The sequence below is a fragment of the Ambystoma mexicanum genome, chromosome 12, assembly GCF_040938575.1.
Source record: "Ambystoma mexicanum isolate Mex_15411 chromosome 12, UKY_AmexF1_1, whole genome shotgun sequence".
NCBI classification, from domain to species: Eukaryota; Metazoa; Chordata; class Amphibia; order Caudata; family Ambystomatidae; genus Ambystoma; species Ambystoma mexicanum.
The window spans coordinates 60,642,026-60,657,950 of record NC_090936.1 but is presented as its reverse complement, the minus strand read 5'-3'; positions in this window follow the sequence as shown (position 1 = coordinate 60,657,950).

The following is a 15,925-nucleotide window of genomic DNA, read 5'->3' as shown; positions in this document are numbered from 1 at the left end:
TCATGTTCAATATGTATCTATTCTGGAGAGTCATCAGTCTTATGGCTCTCATCTCTTCTCTGATTGCATTGAATCCCTTTATTGGAGTGTTAATTGTCTGCAGCAATTCCCACCTCGTTATCTGTAACCACTTGGTGTTTGCTCCAACTTGGATTCTCGGCATGAAGATCAACGTGAACACTAAAGAAGTCTGGCTAAACAGTCAGTGCTCATACGGGATAGAGACAAAAGCTTCTATTGATTTGGCTGAGAAATAGTTCTCTCTCTTCATCCTCTTTATCAGTTCCACAGATCTGTTCTTCCTCAGGTGATCATCTGCTTTTGGAAAACTGTCAAGACTGAGATCACTCTGGAATCACTAATGCTGGAACATGGACATTCACCAGTGTGCATATTTCTCCCCACTCTTTAGGTAACTTCATGCATGCCTTGAATCCACAAGCCCAATAGTGATCCATAATTACTGCTGTCCCAATGTTCATTCCTGGTGCTTCAAATATTCAACCACATTTCTGGTTCTCTTCCATTTTTCTTGTTCCATTATTTCTGAAACACAGCTTTGCATTAAAGGCACTACCTGCGAGGGTCCTCTTCTGTCTTCAACCCGTGTCAGTAGCCTTGCAAGTTTCTGCTATAAAGGTTTACACAACATTTGTGCATTTTCAATCGTTGGCTGGTAGTGACCCATTATTACCCAGTCTCTGCAGATCACTACACCTTCTTCCCAGCCATCTGGTGATAGGACAGTTCCCAAAATCTGCATCTGGCCTCTGTTCTTCCATCTACAAATGTCTTCTGTAGAATTTCCTGGAACTTTCAGTCTTTTATTCACTTCTCATCTGATTCCAGTTCCTTTTACTCCAGGCTTCTCATATATGATCACATGATTCCGAGTCTGGGATTTGGTCCTTGTCTTTATGTCTTGAATATAGTCATCTTCATGTGGATCTTTCCATTCAGTTGCCCATTTGAGAGAGGCTGTTCGACCCATGAACTGGCCTATTGTACTACAGAATTGTAAATGCACTATGCAGTGTGCAGTTAGGACATCTATTTCAACAGCTATGAAGATTTTCGACTTCCCCATGCTGTATGGCAGGAGTGCACATACAAAGTATTCCTCCTTTGAAGTTCTTCCCCAAACTTTCTTCATATGTTGATACCATATATTATTTCCCAAGTGTGTCGTGCTGTCCAGGTAATCGTTTAATTCATAATTATCTTCCTGGGTGCTTCTTTTAGGCCTCATTCTTTTCATGTGAGCTTCTATAATGAAGAGTACCAGCATAGCCTCTTCCAGCTGGCCTTATTTCAGGAGCAACCATTAGTGATCCCTGTATAGGAGACATTTCATCCAGTTTCATCCTCTCAAAATAGCCTTTAGACATACAAATGTCTCGCAAAATCTCCATGTGTGACTGTCTTTTGGGGATTATCTTTGGGTCATTTAATATAGGACCAGGTGTATTTGCATGTGTTACTTGTGTAGGCCCACCCTCTAACAGCCCTTTGTCTTGCCTGTCTTGCCAAGCCTGTCTCTGGCATCCAAAAATAGTTTCTAAGACACCTTTTGTATGTGAATAATTAGTAATGGCACTTATCTCAGGCTCAGGCAATTTGTCAGCTTTCTTTGGGACAGGAATGACTACAAAGGGTCTGAGCTGCCTAGTAGTTGCCACGTTTACATTTTCCTTCTGCTCAGGAGCATGCATACGAGTCATAGCTCCCTTTGCACCAATGTAGAACGCTGTGCGTACAGTCAGTGAAAGCAGTACGATTATGAACACAATGCAAGTGTTAATAACACAGAGGTAAGTTACTTTACAACATCTACTTCATGGACAACGTGGACGTCTCTCTGCGTTAGGCATGATTACGCTACTATTGATGCTGCCCATCTTTATTGCTAAAGGAAGGAAAAACTCAAACTTTAATACATCAGCATTGTGAACTGCCTCTGGAAGCTGCTGTCTTGACTCAGCAATTGGTCCTCAATCAGCTCTCTGCTTACTGGATAATAAGAACAAATTATTTTACTGTATTTCTGGAACACGTCTTTCACCAGCCGAAATGTAGGTGCCTCCCTAGCATGAAAAACTGACCTCAGTAAGTCTAAATAAGCTCAATGACATATCAGCTCCGAGTCTATGCCCCAAATCTGCTTCAGGCCAGACGACATGTCGAATTTCTTTCAGCCTGAAACAAGAGTCTTTCTTGATCAGCAATCTCTCGATCTGTCCCTCGAAGGAAAGTTTCACACCGATCTGTGAGTTCGCTCAGAATATATGCTCACTTGGATTATAATGCCTTCCAAGATTACATTCAAGTGTGCAGTGTTTCTAGGATCCCTTAGAAAAGTGAGTACATCAGCGTGCCTTCCAATAAGATGTGGGTATTCCTCAATCAGACGAAAGAACACCACACTGACTAGTCTATGAGCTGCATCAGTTGATATGGGCATTTGTGCTCTCCTCACTGTACTCAGGCAATTGCAAAATGTGTTCAGTGATAGCTATAAGCAATCTTCTTATAACTGGGTCATTCCTAGGATCTTGTAAGAAAGCGGGAATGCGATTAGTTCTCCCCACCAGCGAAGGGAAAGAGCGCGACACCAACTTGAAATAAGTAAGAGCCAGCCCAGAAAGGTAATCACTGGGTAACACCATAGGTAAATCCAAACAGGAACTCAGTGTGAAATAAATGAGGGTACTGCGCCCTCTTTAATTGCTGTAACCACAATCAGAGTCTGGCATAATTCTCTTTTAATCAAGGCTTAAGCATTCTTCAGTCCAACGTTTTTTTTTAGCAAACTTCTCTGTGGCTTTAAGAACAAAACATTCTTTTCCTCAACCCCGTAATGACTGCACAGAGTATTCGAAATAAGCCACAATCCAATGAACTCTTTCTTTAGTTGCAGCTTCTGCGCCCTTCTTCCATGTAATAGATCTTGTCTGCACGTGATGTGGTTCTTCCCCGATGCTTGTACTTGCTTCCTGTAGAGGTGTGGGCAGAAGGGGTTTCTCCAGCAAAGATCTTTACATCGGGTAAGAAAGTCCAAGCATGCCTGCCCTGCAGGCGGTGTGATGTCTTCCACGACGAACGACCGTTAAAGCGGGGTTCGTCCCACTTCTTCCTTGTATGGTTGCGGATTAGGACTGCATCTCTGGGGAAAGGTTGGGGAACATATAATTCTGAGATTCACTTGTTGAAGCATCTGCTTCTGTGTTCTGTACTGCCGTACACCTGTGTCACTGCATCTGTCCTGAAATGACAGAGATACTTGAAGTCATACAGTTCAAATTGTCATGCAATTCCATTCCTAGCAAATCTGCAGTTGGCTGAGCATCACTTCTAACTCTGGATGGAGGCATTAGGGATGTCCTGATTTGTCTCCCCATCGCTATCTCATGGGTGTGAGATGGTGGTTAGAACCGGTTGGTTCCTTAAAGCATATAATGCCAGTGGTAGACAATGCAACCAGCCTTTCTTCAAGGTAAGCTTCAATTTGGCTATTCTTTCCTTGAGCAGACCGTTGAGCCTCTCACAGTTTACATTTCCATGTGGATGATAAGCCGAAGAAAACTTGTGCTTTATACCAAGCAACAAGATGATCTGGTCAAATGATTGATTCACAAAATGTGGGCCATTGTCTGACCTCATTACCTCACGTACTGCCCATCTAGGAAATACTTCTCGCACTAAGAATTATGCTGCACAGGTAGAATCTGGGTCTGTACAGGGACCTGCTTCAATCCACCTTGTAAAGGGACACACTACTACGATCAGGTATCTATATCCATTACATACTTAAGCCAGTAAGAGAGCTCAGTGGGTTGAGCACTCGCTGCTGCGATCTGATCATGATCTGCTGGTCGCAGGTTCGAAGCCCGGCAAGGCTAACTCAGCCTTTCATCATTCCGAGGTCAATAAATGAGTACCAATTTCAGTTGGGTGATATTGTATGTAAATATGTGTTCTGTAAAGCGCTTTGGATTAAGGCGCTATATAAATAAAACATCGTTATCATACTTGCATCATGTTGACATAGTCAATATGCAAATGTTGAAAAGGGCCATTAGGTCTTGAAATAACTCCCCTAACTGTGCGCAGTGTATGCCCAGCCGTCAATTTTTGGCACACAAGACAATTCACTACATAAAATGCCTAATAAACCAATCCTCAGCCATAGTCGCAGCGAGATTCTCCCTCGCTGTGTGCGCAGGGTGGTGTAGCTGTTCCAGCGCCACCCTTAATAAGGCTACAGGCATCACCGGTTTACCAGTGCTGTCTTGTCGCCACAGTGCTTGAGAGGGGTTTAAAGAACACCCTCTTTGTGTCCACAAATTCTTTTCTTCAAAGAAAAATGTTCTTTCCTTTCCTCTTGGACCTCTAACAAATGCATTTTTGACAGGTTATTATAACTTTCAGATACAGTCATCATAACAACTATTTTTTCATTTACATTAGGATGTTCAACATCCATCATTTATTTATCTGTATTTGCTACGTGCTTGGCCTCAACATCTGCTGCTTGATTTACACATGAGATAAAAGCTGCCCTTTTAGTGTGAGCTGCGCACTTGGCGACTGCAATGCTTACTGGGAGTTGTAGTGCTTTAATAAGACTGTCCAACAAGGCGGTGAGCTGTACTGACGTGCCGTCCACTCAGAGGTAGCCCCTCCTTTTCCAATGTGCCAACCCTGTGTGCACCATCAACGTCACACAGGCAGAGTCACTGTACACTGTTACTTCCTGGTCTGCGTGATCCTCCAGCGTGAGTATCAACGCCAATCATTTTGCTGCCTGTACTGAATAATGAGACGTCAATCGAGTACTTTTAAGCACCCAAAATTCCTGTATATCTCTGTCCATTGTTTTGATCAATCCTTGAAGAACCGTCAATGAAAATAATCTCTCCTCCTGCTAATGTGTTCTCTTTTATTCTAGGGATTTCATCATAGAACTCTTCATAGTTTGCACAATAGTGTTCCGCCTCTCCTTGGCAAGGCTATAAACATGGCAGGATTCACTATTTTACATCAGACTATTTTAATCGCTGAATCTGATATGACTGCTTCATAGGCAGAAGCCCTTTGAGATGTCAATGTGCCCTTTGGTTTCTCTAAAATAGCAAACAATGCGCGCTCAACGAATAACGTCATGGAACATCCCATCACTATGCTTGCAGCCTTCTCTATGGTGAAAGCGACGGCTGCTAAACTTTGTTTGCATGGAAAATGACCTCTCATTACTGGGTCTGAGAATCCACTGTAATATGCAAAGGGCTTGTACCCGAATGTGCTTCTCTGTGTGAGTACTGCTTTCATAACAGTGCCATCTGTATGTGAGAACAAAAAGAATTCCTCAGTATAATTAGGCATCCCTAAAACAGGAGCTGTGCAATTTGCTTTTTTCAATTCGTCAAACCATTCTTCCATTCCCTCAGTCCACACAATTTTTTCCTGCGTTGCCTGTGCTTTCTTTAAGGCCTGCAACACAGGTCTTATATACGAGCTGTAGGCAAAGACCCATGCCCTGATGTAATTACATAATTCCAAAAATCTCTGCATGTGTTTTATCGTGTGTGGCTTTGCAGTTTTCAAAATAGCCTCAGCTCTTTCCAGGGTAACCTTCTTTCCTTCTTGCGAAATCAATTGGCCTATGTAGAGCACTTCTTGTTGACAATATTGTAACTTTTTTTGTCAACTTTATATCCTTTGTCAGCGAGTATAATCATCAGCTGAACAGAATCACGTCTGCACTTTTCCTCTGAGATGATGCAAACTAAAATGTCATGTACGTATTGCAACACAACACTTTCTAAAGTGATATTGCTTAAGTCCATCTGAAGGACTCTATTGAAAATCGATGGGGACTCACAATACCCTTGTGGTAAACGAGTACTTTTCAGACGTGTTTCTCTAAAGGTAAAAGACGTCAGATCCTGCAAGTCTTTGTGCAATGGGATTGAGAAAAATGTGTCTTTTAAGTCAATCACTGTGAAACATTGTGCTTCAACAGGTATATTATGTAAGATTGTAGAGGGGTTAGGAACTAGAGGGACTCAGCTTCTACAATCTCATTTATCGGCCTAAGATCTTGAATTAGTCTCCAAGACCCCCCTTTCCCTTTTTTGACAGGATAGATTGATGTTTTACAGGGTGACTCTGATGTCACTAGAATAGCCTGATCCATCATGGCGGAAATAGTCTTAAAAATACCTTCATCTGGCTCTCGAGACATATGATACTGTCGTGCTCGAGGTAAAATTGCTCCTGGTTTCAAATTAATCTTCACTTCTCCAACCCCCTTCAGTAGGCCTACGTCATAGAGGCCGCTGGTCCATAATGAAAATGGTACTTTTGCCATGTCTTCATCAAAATGCTCAGGACGCCTTTGTGCTATTATCATCTTCTGAGGAACTTCTCTTTTAATTGCTCTCACCCAGTAAGTGATGTCTATGTTATATATTACTTTGTCATCAGATGAATGATCTCCAAACAGATCTTCATCAGTGACGTCAGTCAATATCTTACCCCCGCCAATGGCGATTACTGCACACCATTGTCTGCCTTCATCATCATTTCCATCAAGCAAAACCTTTTCTCCTTGCACTATGGCTGCTTGTAGTTTTAAGGGAAAGACTTGTCCCTTCATTTCAAGCATCAGTATTCTTGGTCGGAACAGAAATTCATTGGGTGTTCTCATTGTTCTGCCTGCTGGGCCTGGTAGCCATGACAACAGAATGCATACTCCATAATGAAAAATCTCTGGTTCTAACTTGCTCTCGCAGCTATCTGTCCTGAAAAAGCCATAAGAATTTCACATACATTTAAATAATTAATTCCTGGTGTTGAACATACTATGCCTTCATCATTAAATGAAATGGTCATATTCAACTTTGTCATTAAATCTCGTCCCAATATATTAACAGGTGTTTGCCTCGAATATAGCAATGACACCTTCATGTCACATTCTCCTATGGATACTGATAATTCTTCATTGAAATGCACTCTGCTTGTAGCTCCTGTGAATCCCTGAGTATTCATGGCATTGCCAGACATTGAACATTTTCCCTCTCGTATTCATGAGCATGTTGCAACCATGTCTACTAAAAATGAAAAACGTTTGCCTCCTATACTCACGTCTACCCTCCGTTCCTCGTGAGGATTCGGCATAACAGATAGTATTGAACACAAAAGGTCTCCCAGTGAGCGGTCCTATTGTGGATACAGCCTCATTCTGTTACCTGTAAAAGGATTTCCTCCATCGACAGTGACACCCCCTACTCTAGGAGTTATTGACTGTCCTGTGCTTGTGTTTTGCTGAAGCTGCATATGTGATTGCTGAGACTGTCCTTGTGGCAGATTAACTGCTACCTGCTGTGGTTGCAAGCATTGCTGCACTCTCAGCGCTTGCTGCTGCATCGTTTGATTCTGAGCAAATCCATCTCCATTCTGCTGCGGATATACAGGTGGATTTGACACCTCCCTCTCAAAAACTCGCCATTTTGCACTAACCCTTGACTTCTACACATGCAAGCAAAGTGCCCCGTCATTCCACAAGTCCAACATATAGGTGGTGGTCTCCTAACCTGCCCATTTTGCATATTCTGATTACCATCCTGCATATTCCGAAACCCACCTTGGTTATTCTGAAAGCTTCCCTGATTATTCTGCCAATTCCCTTGATTACCTTGTCAATCTCGTCCTCGGAATCCTTTTCCCTGTGAAGTAAATCCACTATTGTTTTGACCGAACTGCCTTTGCTTATTCACCTGCGGCATGTTCACTGTTTGCTGTGAATTCGATCCATCTACACTCATCAACATTGCCACTTCAATGGCATACTTGGACAATTTTTTCAGCACTAGCTTTGCCTCTTCGCCCTTTCTAATATCGTCTTTTTTGCAATTCTTTTCCTGCAGGAGTCTGCAGTAATGCGCAATGGTTAGCTGAATTTCCGACCACAGTTTTGCTTCTATGCCCTCTAATTTCTTGAGCTGCTTTTGTACTAGCTCTGGCAGCCCATGGCACAATATATGATAGAATACCAGTATAGATTTTCCCCAAGATGTGTGCGTTTCCAAACTCCATGCCTCCTGAAAACTTTGAATGTAACCAAGCGGGTAATACTCGTCCTGCATCTTTTTTGTCATTATAGCTCCCATATCGGACGTGTCCAGATACAGTACTCTAAGCACTTTCCAGACTGCTGCCCTACAGTTAGTGAATGGTGCTCCATTGTGAGCCATGTTGACTGTAGTTACACCAGGGTACCCTTCCTTGTCCACATGTCATCAGCTCTCTCACCAAGTCTGGCAATTAGGAGACCCTTAATGTCCCTTATAGCCAATGTATTTCCTCCCATCATTTTTTCTAACTGATGTATCCATTTCCCAGCGCCAGAAGTTAAACTTGGGAGTTTACACCTTAGATTATCTCTATCCATTTGAGTCCATGGTGTATACTGTGGTCTCGTTCCTCCTTTCACTAGCAAGGGAAACTGTGAAGCCGCAAACTCATTCTCATCTCTCCTCATTTCTCTGTCCACCGCAGGGACGATATTCCCACATCGCCTTTTCCTGGCAATGATCTTAATCTGCTTACATAATGTGGCGACTCCCCCCTCCTGGAGTTGCCCTTTAGGTCTGTCTGACTTTGTCCATGGTTCTGATGCCCTAGGTATAGGTGTGTTTAAATCCGACCATCTTACTTCCTTATCCATAGGAAAGGATCCCTCAGAACCACATGCGCCATCTCTCTCTTCCTCATGGAAGGTTTTCCTGTCTTCGTCTGACATTTCTTGTGCCCAACTCGTGCAACTTCTCTCTTCGTCATCTCTATTTAGAGTTAGTCTATCTAGAGACATTTCCTTATGCTTCATATTACATGAGGCTTCCTCTGTGTCATACAACTGAGTGCTCTCAAGTCGATATTTTTTCCTTCCCCCTTAGCTCTTTCTGAGTTCTCATTTCATGGTATACTTTATCGATCACTTCCCCAATGCTCCTAGAGTCAAACTCGTCTTCTAGATTTGCTCTAGACGGGCCAGGTAATGACTTGTATTCTGGAAGGAATTCCTCGATATCCTACCATGCTACTTGTGGATTAGGATCTTTTACTTCCTTTTCCAGGCGATCAAGATTGCGTGCTCTCTGCCTTCTTTTGCGTTCCATATCATCGTCAAATTCTCTTCACTTTCCCGCTTCCTCTCTCACTCTGTCTTCCTCCTTTTTCTTCATATCCCTTATGTCATTTGCCCTTTGTATCTCCTCATCCCTTCGTCTCTGTATTCTTTTTTCTCTTATCTTTTGCTCTTCCTCTTCTATTCTTTTTCTTTCTAGTCTTTCTTGCTCATCAATTGTTCTTTGTCTATTGTCACGTTTCCTTTGCTACTCTGCTCTATCGCATTTTTGCTCGCTCATCTTGATATAAATGCTCTCGTCTCTGTCTTATACTTCCTTTTTGCCCCTTCATCTTTCAATCGTTCCTCTCTTTCTTTATCTTATTTATTTTGCTCATCTTGATCTTCTCTTTGTCTTACGTCCTCGATGCTTTCACCATCGAGTTTAAGCAAACTCTGACCACCCATCCATTTGTTCTGCAAGAGCACTATCTCATCAGCTTTATCTCTTTTTCCTTTCCATCTCTTTATTTATCTTCCTATATCTATAGACATACTTGCTCGATCACTTCTTTCCTTATCGCGTCACTTCTTGACTCTCGGGACCTTAGAGATTACATCTTTCTCAGTATTTTTCTCTGGGCTCTCGTCACTACTTTGCATAGGTGACTCATATGCCGGGTTGCTATACCCTGCCGCTGCTTTAAGCTCCCTCAATGGGTATAACCCATCATCTTTCTTATTCTCATCTTTTATTTCAGACGGGGGGAGTGGAGCAGAGGGCTCTTCACCCCTCTCTTTGCATACATTAAGTATCCAGTCTATAGCAGGTGGCTTATTTTTCTCCTCCTGGTACATTTTCCAGAGCTCTAAGCTCGATAGGCGCTTGTCTAGCTTCTTCCCAGTATTTGCTGCATGCAAATATGTCATCATATGCTGCAGGACTCCCTTCGATAGTGACCCACCTTGCGGCCACGGCATAAACATTTTGTCTGCGGTTCCTTTAACCCATTCTGCACTATACTGTCTAGGTTTGGGTGAATGTTTTGGCAATTGCTTGCAGAAGTGCACAAGTGGAGTAGCATCCTCCATCCTTAACCCTTCACTCTTAACTTGTTAACGCTCGCTTGCTTTAATCACATATTTAAAAGTAGGTTTCTGGAAAACAACACAATATGAGCGAGCACCAACCATCTCAAGCTCCAGTTTTTACTTTAATCTTGCTAAAAAAACAACCACCAAGTTTAATAAAAACAATCAATTTCTTTTTCAACTACGCCCTTCTCTATTTATCTTCAATTTTCATCAAAAATGACGCCATCATCAATACATAGATACATAAAGCGAACAGACAAACAGACATACTCAACCGGTTACATATTTCTATCTCCAAAGCCCTTCTCTGGGATCTGTTTTGCCCTATAAAAATGCTCCTCAGGGAACTTATATCAATCTCTCTAGGACCGTCTTAAATCGGACCCATTTTCTACGTCATCCGTTACAGGACTCTAGATTAACATTGCTTCTAACATTCTTTAAAACGTAGGAATAGGGCATATCTGCTTTATCGTGGCCTCTCTCACGATTCGTATTGCTCGGCCACGCTCAAGTCAATATCTATTTAATATTTTAACACTCTTATTCTCACGTTATGTTTATCCCGCCTACCTCTATTACTCTCTTTTTCCCTTATCACTTCTGTTTATTTACTACGCATGCATCAATTTGCCACTCTGCTCAGTTTCTACTCACCGTTCGCAAGTTCGTCTTCTGATTCTCGGAATCGCGCGCCTCTTTTACCGCCTCTTCAAACTGTCATCTGATCAGCTTCTCGTAGACGTGTGAGGGGATTCCATGGAAACTAGGGGACCCGTCACACCCGCCTTGCAAGGTTTTGATAATTACACTAACCACTATCTACGGGGAGCTTCACGTCTTGCCAGCCGAATGGCAAAAGTCGTGTGATATTTCCGGAACTCTAAAGTTTACATATGTCGATCGATTTTTTAATAAACCATCCTCTCTCTGCTACCAAGTGAACTGGATATCCCAGACCGTTTGATGAGTAGCAATTACCCCTGAGATGGATGGGGAAGCAGATTATATTCATACATCAATAATCGAAATGACTCAGGTAGTTTGGCAAAGGGAAGTCTGTTTTAATGTTAATTATCTAAAACAGGGAGTACAACGAACATCAGCACTCGCTCGATCCTCTTACTCAACGAATCTTATGAAAAACTGAGGTTATATTAAGCTAAATTGTCTTCAGTGGCGTGTTGACCTGCGTCATTACCAACGTCATCCTCTGTGGCAAACTACAAAAACCTATTGAAGGAAGTGATAGGCTCTAAGTGAATATCTAAGTATAAATTCCATGATAGTATAGAAAAGTGAAGGAAAGTGATAGGGTACTTAACATCAGGTGGGGCAACCAGCCCTCCCCTTAAAATGGCCATTATGAAAGTCGCTAAATACACGACATCCCATTGGCTACACAAACTATAGGACCCTTAATTACGCGGTCCTCTATAATTGGTTGGCCTCTAACCCCCGTCAGTACTTTTCCACCTATGTCTAGCAGCTTGCATACTGAACATCTATGTGCTGGTGAGCTCATTTTAACACTAGCTTCCCACCAATTAGCAAATCAATCCATCATGTCCTCAATGGTCCAGTGTCAATTAGGGCTTTGAAGCCTGGCATTGAGTTTGTACTGTGCTCTGAGAAACTTTAAGGAGTGTGGGCACACTCTGCCCTCGTGCGTAGTTGTGACCCCCTCATTCTTCCAACTTCATTCTTCCACGTGACTGGAGACCATGAAATCGAGCATTTTAGTGTATTAAAATACTGTTTTCTAATAGTCCTCTGACGTCTTTTGTTTTGATCATGCTTTCTGAACAGGAGTTTCTGTTCTTTGACACGATTTGTATCCAATGTCAGTTCACTCCAGTTTGATAAGACCTCGGCTTCTTTGGCTCATAAGAACTCCTTCTGCTGAGATTTATTTTGTAATTCAATTTGCTTTTCAACTGTGAGACACTGAAATGAGGCCTTCTTGCTAATGTCCAGCATTGCTTATAATGCGTAGTAGAAACATCCATCCTTTACTCATCCATATGCACATATTTGTGCTTGCTGCAATCTATTTATTATAAAGCTAGCCTCAAGATGACTTTGTCTGCTTGCATTTCTTTTGCATCTCTACACATATAAAGTAGCTTAATATCTTCATCTGGTTCTATGGCATAAGCTTTTTCACCTTGCTTCCAAGATGTCACTTATCCTTGATACTTTCTTGATGCCTTAAGAATATTTGCATTCTCTGGTCCCTGCATCTCTTCTACAGACGTCAGCTAGATTCTGTGTTACGTCACCATTCATCTTTGCGATTTATCTGATCTGCTTCTTCAGGAATCACATTCAAATACCATCAAATTTTCTTGCATGCAGGTACGGTTTTCTCAGTGGATACCTTGCCTCCCAGGTCTTCTTAGGTATTGGTACTTTCACTGGTACTGCACAGAGTCCATACTCTGCTCTTTAACTGTTCAACTGCTCCGTGTATGTCTTATACTCTGGTTTCCAACAGACAGGTAATATGGGTGGGGCGGTTGGAGTAGGGGTACTTGGCTCCTCCTCTAAAAAAGGGATTGACTCTTGCAGGAGCCTAACACATGGCACACTACATGATCAGCCAGTCATCCCAAGTCTGTATTAACAACACACACAAACATATACACACATACACACAAACACGCAGAGCCGTCCCATACAGCATGGTATCTGAATGGATCTTATAGTCCACAGTAATTTATTTTATTTTATTTTATTTTAATTTATAAAGCGCCCATCGGCCCAGAGGCATCGTGGCACTGTTACAGCAAGTTACTTAGTACAGTAGGACAAGTAATACATAGGTAGTGAAGAAGTTGGTATCTGTTCAGTGACAGTGCAGAGAAAGGGTTCCAAGGGTTACAGTGGAACAGGGTGTAGAAAGTACATTTGTAAAAGGTGTAAGTGAAATAACTTTGTTTTTAGCAGTTTTCTGAACACTGTGAGAGATTCTTCACTTCTTAAATTGAGAGGTAGTGCGTTCCAGGCTATTGGGGCTAATACTTCAAAGCTGGTGCCGCCAGCTTTAGCTCTGTTGAACGCTGGGACCGATAGTAGGTGGGAGTATTGGTCACGTTTAGGTCTGTGGGCTGTAGTCTGGTGTATTCTGTCTACTAGGTAGACTGGGACAGTCTTGGCGAGGCACTTGTCTATGATGGTGAGGGCTTTGAATGTTATGCGTTCTCTGATTGGGAGCCAATGGGCGTCCTTTCTTGCCTGGGAGATGTGCTCTCTCTTGGGGATGCTGAGGGCGGCTCTGAGGGCATTGTTTTGTACAATCTGTAGTCTGTTAATGTTATTAGCAGAAGTGCCTATGAGAAGGATGTTACAGTAGTCAGGTTTTGCTCCAATTGTGGCTCTCGCAATGTTAAGGAGATTGCTTGTAGAAAGGTGGGGTTTTACTACATTTATAATTTTTATGGTGAGGGCAGCGGCGGATGAGATGGCGCTGACTTGCCTGTCCATAGTTAGGGTAGAGTCGAGGTAAACCCCAAGGGTTTTCACTGATGTGGAGGCTGTAATGGTAGTATTCTCAATAATGAATGAATTATACTTCACATTCAGTTTTTTTCTAGGGCTTCTTTGGGGCCTACTAGCAGGATTTCAGTTTTTTCCCCGATTAAGCAGAGCCCATTGGCTGCCATCCAAGCCTGGATGCGTGCAAGTGTTAGCTGCAGGGTGTGGAGGTCTTGTTCATAGTTTCCTGTTAAGGGGAGAAGAATGTGTGTGTCATCGGCATAGTTTGTGAAAGCTATGCTGAAGTCTTCTAGGTCTCTGAAAAGTGGGAGGGTAAAGAGGTTCTAAAGGGTGGGGGCTGTACAGGATCCTTGTGGTAATCCGCATTCAATCGAAGTTGGAGAAGCTGAGGCTTAGTCCGAAAAAGACCCGCATAGCTCGGCCCTCCAAGAAGGAAGTGATCCAGGCGGGGGCCTCTTGGGAGAATTGGGCCTTGTCAGCTAGATGTTTACATAAGTGTAGTTGTCCCTGGATTGGCTCTCTCCTGGTGTCAATATACAGCTAATTATTGTTATTTCCCTTGTTTAGGTGGCATTGGTCTGAAAGTGGCTCAGAAATGAACGCTCCACCTATTCAGTGAGTGCTCATAACCCCTCGGCCACCAAGCCACATGGCTAAGTGCTGCCCCATAAGCTGTGGGCACATATTGTGCATGGCACCTTTAGATTATTCAGAAGTGGAAAGTGCGAAGCAAGTGCTAACCCAAAATGCAAAGGCAAGAACTGGGAAAAGGCACCAAAGCAAAGTGCACATTTCAACAAGGAACCCTTCTTTCAATTCTGCAGTCTGTAATTAAAAGGTGTGACTGTTTGCAGAGAGGGAGCTACAAAGTGACGCTGGATGTCAAGGGAGACAGCGCTTGTGCACTTTGCTTCGCGGGCGGATCACTTCAAAGTGTGAAGTGCAATTGCACAAGCTTTGGCACACTCCCCTCAGGTACCAAACAATGAAAATAAATCACTGTCCACAGCGAACATGCACCTCCAACTCGTATGTGTTTCAACCATCTGTCAAGAGATGAAATGCAACAAAATAAAACAAAAGAAAAGGAAGGCTAATTCGAAACAAAGTAATGGAGCAGGTGAGATTCAAGCACAGGTCTCACGACAATTCCACGTTAATAGGGGAGCGTCCAGAACCACCTGCCTACCAACACCATGCGGGTGATGCCTGCGCAAGACTGCATACACTTCAGCACGTACCAGGCCCGTTCATTGGGCCGGGCAGAGAGCAATTGCCCAGGGGGTGCGATTGCTGTGGGAAGTTGCTGGGGCAAGGAGCGACAGCAGTGCTGCTACTTCCTCTTCTGTCTGGTCTGGTTACGTAGTACTGGGCTCTCTGGGCCCGGACCACGATTTGGTGAAGTTTTGCACCACAACAGGGACATGAGAGGGCGCCTCTCGCTGGCGGCTGTCTTTGTAATCCGGCTATCCTGCAGGACCGACACACCACGGAGGAAAGAAAGACGGCCGCGTCGAGCGTTGCTACCCCAAAACCCCAATTGCGCTCTACCTGGACCGGTGCAGAATGAAGGAAGGCTGCACTGCGCCCCAACACTGGAATTGCCTCCAACAGATTGTCCCCCGGCTGTAGAGTGTGTATGTTCGAGTGACTGCATTGTGTTACCTCACTTGTGCAGTGTACCCATGCGGACACGTGTTTGCATATGGGAGGTGTCCCAGATATTGGCGCCTCATCCATTCTCGACTCTGACCCCTAAGACTCTGCGCCTTACCGATTTCCCCATACTACACCCCCTGGCACCGCCCCTTCCATTTTCCCTACTCCCTGAAATCCCCTCCCCACATCCTGCTCTCCATAATTCAGCACCATGGACAACTCCCTGCGCTGCAAGCAAAGCTTCAGTGACCCGGAAGCATAAGCACACGTGAAATTCAGCACCTGGGACAGCTCCCGCTAGGCTGAAAGCAGAGCTTCAGTGACCCGGAAGCATAAGCACACGTGAAATTCAGCACCAGGGACAGCTCCTGCTGGGCTGCAAGCAGAGCTGCAGGCCTCCAGCAGCATAAACACACCTGAAATTCAGCACCAGGGACAGCTCCCGCTGGGCTGCAAGCAGAGCTTCAGTGAGCCGGCAGCATTAGCACACGTGAAATTCAGCACGATGGACAGATCCCGCTGCGCTGCAAGCAGAGCTTCAGTGAC